At 44.8% G+C, this 4972-nt stretch overlaps 1 non-coding gene across 1 annotated transcript; it reads left to right on the top strand.

Moving 5' to 3' along the window:
* Positions 1 to 1200: 1200 nt before the first annotated feature.
* On the top strand, positions 1201 to 1355 carry LOC113380612. The gene has a single exon (XR_003367456.1). It is a non-coding gene; the product is annotated as a 5.8S ribosomal RNA (ribosomal RNA).
* The last annotated feature ends 3617 nt before the right edge of the window (positions 1356 to 4972 follow it).

The raw sequence follows: 4972 nt of genomic DNA, 5'->3' as shown, positions 1-4972 counted from the left end.
TTATCTATTAATTTTAGTTATGTACCATTGATATCTATAATTGTACAATTGTGCTGTATAAATAAATAAATAAATAAATAAATGGTATTTAAAAAATTTTCAAAGTTAATTTCTTAATCTACGCGGACAAAATGTCAAAAGTGACATTTGAACTGCATTGGCAGAAATATCATTATTAGTAGTATCTAAGGCTAGTTTTTGTAAATCGAAGAAAGATCTAGATAAGCTATCGGCATTGGTGTTAGATTTTCCTGATTTATAAATTATTTCAAATTCGTATTCCTCTATAAAAAGGTAGATGAGAGGCATGTGATCTGTATATAATTTAAAGGGTTTGCCATATAAATAAGGTCGAAAATGATTTATACTCCAGACTATGGCTAGCAATTCTTTATCTAATGTGGAATTGTTCTTTTCGGATGAATGTAAAGTCCGAGATGCGTACGCAATAGGCAAATCCTTTCCATCAACTTTTTGCGATAAGATTGCGCCTAATGCAAAACCGCTGGCGTCTGTAGTTAAAGAAAACTCTCTGTCAAAATCAGGATATTGTAGTAAAGGGGATTGATTAGCCTATTTTTTAATTCGTTAAAAGCCTTCTCGCACTTATCAGTCCAAACAAATTTTACGTCTTTTTTCAATAATTCTGTTAAAGGTAATGCAATTTGCGAGTAATTTTTAATAAATTTGCGATAGTTAGATAAGCCTAAAAATATTTTAATTTCTTTCTGGTTAGTAGGAGAAGAAAAATTTTTTACTGCGGCGATTTTTTGTGGATCGGGAGAAACTCCGTTAGAGCTAATAATGTGACCTAAATATGCTATTTTATGTTTCAAAAAATGACATTTTTCAGGTTGTATTTTTAAATTATGCTGTCTCAATTTTTCGAATATTTCTGTTAGTTTATTATTGTGTTCGTCAAGCGTTTTATTTACCGTAAATTATAATGTCTTCCATGTAAACTAAAGTTTTTAACTTCCCGTAGGGCAAGTTATAGTAATCGCAAAAAAATCGAAAATGAAAATTTTTGCATTTCTCGACGTTTCAAAAGTTTCTGAATATTTTGGCATACAGAAACGCGAAAGCTTTACGGTGTACTAATTGTAACCATAATAATCATACTAGTTTCAGAATCGCCCGAGTTATCTTGAACGATTTCGAGGGAATCACGATCGAAACATGTATAAATATATATAAAATCACCCTGAACGGTGGATCACTTGGCTCGTGTGTCGATGAAGAACGCAGCTAATTGCGCGTTGACATGTGAACTGCAGGATACATGAACATTGACATTTCGAACGCACATTGCGGTCCTCGGATACTGTTCCCGGACCACCTCTGGCTGAGAGTCGTATAACATTACCAGTATGCCGCTTGCTTTAAACGGCTTGCCGGCGAATTATGGAGTTTCGCGTATATGCTTGCTCTTGAATAATTCACTCAACGTGTGAGCCAGTCCACTTTGCAACATCGGACATTTCCGTTCGTTGACGTTCTGTGGGATTACGGCGGGTTGTGTGTCCTAGAGATTTTATATTCTTGCGACCCTCCCGATAACCGGAAACCCGAACTCTTCGAAATGCGGTTTCGTTCCGGCAAATTTGGACGATTCAAAGGTTCCTCGTCGATTTTGTGTGCGTTTGCTTACTAACGTTTGCGAGCACATCATAATCATAATACGACCTCAGAGCAGATGAGATTACCCGCTGAATTTAAGCATATTACTAAGCGGTGGGAAAAGAAACTAACTAGGATTTCCTTAGTAGCGGCGAGCGAACAGGGAAGAGCCCAGCACTAAATCCCGCGGCCGGAGACGGACGCTGGGAAATGTAGTGTTAGGGAGGATCCGATTATCTCGGTGCGTTGCGGCGAGTTCAAGTCCATCTTGAATGGGGCCATTTACCCATAGAGGGTGCCAGGCCCGTAGCGACCGTTGCGCGTATCGAGAGGATCTCTCCTCAGAGTCGAGTTGCTTGAGAGTGCAGCTCTAAGTGGGTGGTAAACTCCATCTAAGGCTAAATATGACCACGAGACCGATAGCGAACAAGTACCGTGAGGGAAAGTTGAAAAGAACTTTGTAGAGCTAGTTCAAGAGTACGTGAAACCGTTCAGGGGTAAACCTGAGAAACCCGAAAGATCGAAAGGAGAGATTCAATGTTATCGTTGTCTTCCATTTAGTGGCGTGCGATTGACCGGGATTCGTCCCGCGATACGCCGTTGGTTTATGTGTCAGGCGGCCTTGGCATGCACTTCTCTCTCAGTAGGACGTCGCGACCCGTTTGGTGTCGATCTACGACCGCGGCGGTATCCTGTCACGAATTTATTCGCGCCAGACCCCGCGTGCTCCGGCCGACTGCCAGACGGTATAAATGATATGGTATAGGGTCGCTTTTAAGCGTTCGGCCGGTTGCAAGCACGGACGGTTATTGGCCGTCGGACCTAGTCCGGCATCGATGCCGCCTCGAGCTGTTAGCTACCGTGTTCTCGAACGGACAATATTACCGGTCAGCGATGCTATTGCTTTGGGTACTTTCAGGACCCGTCTTGAAACACGGACCAAGGAGTCTAGCATGTGCGCGAGTCATTGGGAAATACAAAACCTAAAGGCGCAATGAACGTAAAGGTTTGCTTAAGTAAACTGAGGGATGACGAACCGCATCTACGGATGCGTGCTTGCAATCCCGAGGCGTCTCACTCTCATTGCGAGAAGAGACGCACTCAGAGCGTACACGCTAGGACCCGAAAGATGGTGAACTATGCCCGGTCAGGTCGAAGTCAGGGAAACCCTGATGGAGGACCGTAGCGATTCTGACGTGCAAATCGATCGTCGGAACTGGGTATAGGGTCAAAAGACTAATCGAACCATCTAGTAGCTGGTTCCCTCCGAAGTTTCCCTCAGGATAACTGGCATTCGATGAGCGAGTCTCATCCGGTAAAGCGAATGATTAGAGGCCTTGGGGCCGAAACGACCTCAACCTATTCTCAAACTTTAAATGGGTGAGATCTCTGGCTTGCTTGAATATTTGGAGATTTGGATCATAGTGCCTAGTGGGCCATTTTTGGTAAGCAGAACTGGCGCTGTGGGATAAACCAAACGCCGAGTTAAGGCGCCTAAACGACGCTAATGGGATACCATGAAAGGCGTTGGTTGCTTAAGACAGCAGGACGGTGGCCATGGAAGTTGGAATCCGCTAAGGAGAGTGTAACAACTCACCTGCCGAAGCAACTAGCCCTGAAAATGGATGGCGATGAAGCGTCGTGCCTGTACTCGGCCGCCAAGGCATGAGAAACGTTCATAATAGTTCGTTTTGACGCCCTGGTGAGTAGGAGGGTCGCGGTGGTGTGCGCAGAAGGGTTTGGGCGTAAGCCTGCCTGGAGCCGCCATCGGTGCAGATCTTGGTGGTAGTAGCAAATACTCCAGCGAGGCCCAGGAGAAATCCTATGTTGATGTCGGTGTATTTTATTTTGAATAAAATTTCACACCCATCGGGCGAAAGGGAATCCGGTTCCTATTCCGGAACCCGGCAGCGGAACCGTTTACAAGTCGGGCCCTCGCAAGAGAGTTCGTCGGGGTAACCCAAAATGACCTGGAGACGCCGTCGGGAAATACGGGAAGAGTTTTCTTTTCTGTATGAGCGTTCGAGTTCCCTGGAATCCTCTAGAAGGGAGATAAGGTTTGGAACGCGAAGAGCACCGCAGTTGCGGCGGTGTCCGTATCTTCCCCTCGGAACTTGAAAATCCAGGAGAGGGCCACGGTAGGTGTCGCGCCGGTTCGTACCCATATCCGCAGCAGGTCTCCAAGGTGAAGAGCCTCTAGTCGATAGATAAATGTAGGTAAGGGAAGTCGGCAAATTGGATCCGTAACTTCGGGATAAGGATTGGCTCTGAAGATCGGGGCGTGCCGGGCTTGGTTGGGAAGCGGGCGTAGGCCGATGTGCCGGGCCTGGGCGAGGTTAAATTGTCCTTGTGACTTAGATCCGAGCTCGGTCCCGTGTCTAGGCCCCCCGCCGATCTATCTTGCTGCCAAAGAAAGCCAGATGGACGGAAGAGGAACAAGCGCTCATGGCTAAGGAAAAAGCAGCTTTAGTGATTAAGGGATCTTCCCATATAAACAAAGCCCTTCTGTCTGTTACACCCGGTCGATCTCTCTTGGCCATTAAAGGCCAAAGGAGATCACCGAAGTATAAAAGGCAGGTTACTGATTTCGTTAATATGATGTCAAACCAAAATAACACCGAGCCTTGTTCTCCGGTTACTACAGATACCACCGGTAACGCACTATTAGAGGCACTGTCACAGGCAGTCTCAAATACAGTAGAAAAATTTAATGATAAAATTCTGACGAATATCTGCCACTCAGTTAGCGCAATAACGCTAAGCGATCTAAAAGTAAGAGTTGCTGACTATCTTAAGTCAATCTATCCTCAGAAGAACAAATCACCACCAAATCACATCAAAAGCACAAAAAGAGGAAAGCACCCTAAAAGACAAAATAAGAGAGAACTTAGGAGGCACCAATACAAAATTACTCAACTACATTGGGCGAGAAACCCAACGAAGTGTGTCCAATTTATTCTAGATAACAAAGTTGTCTCTAACAAACCTTCAGCAGACACAATGACACAATTCTGGACCAACGTTATGACCGGAGATTCTACGCTATCGCCCGGGTCGGAAAAAGCGAGAACCCAAGATCTCTCGCACATATGGAAGCCTATAATCCCAAATGAAATAATTAAGAGCTACCCGGCCAAAAATTCAGCGCCCAGACCGGACGGGATATCAGCTAGCCTTTTAAGATCGATACCAACAAACACCTTGGTAAACCTGTATAACATATTCTTGTTCATGGGAAACATCCCCGAACAACTACTGGAATCTTACACTACGCTGATTCCCAAAAAGGATAATGCTGAGAATCCCGGTGACTTCAGACCGATTACGGTCTCATCAGTGATTACAAGGCATT

The sequence above is a fragment of the Ctenocephalides felis genome, unplaced genomic scaffold, assembly GCF_003426905.1.
Source record: "Ctenocephalides felis isolate EL2017-DRISC unplaced genomic scaffold, ASM342690v1 CF-g0.4_SCAFFOLD_02247, whole genome shotgun sequence".
Taxonomy (NCBI): Eukaryota; Metazoa; Arthropoda; class Insecta; order Siphonaptera; family Pulicidae; genus Ctenocephalides; species Ctenocephalides felis.
The sequence above is the reverse complement of the archived record's forward strand: the minus strand, read 5'-3'. Positions and strand labels throughout refer to the sequence as shown.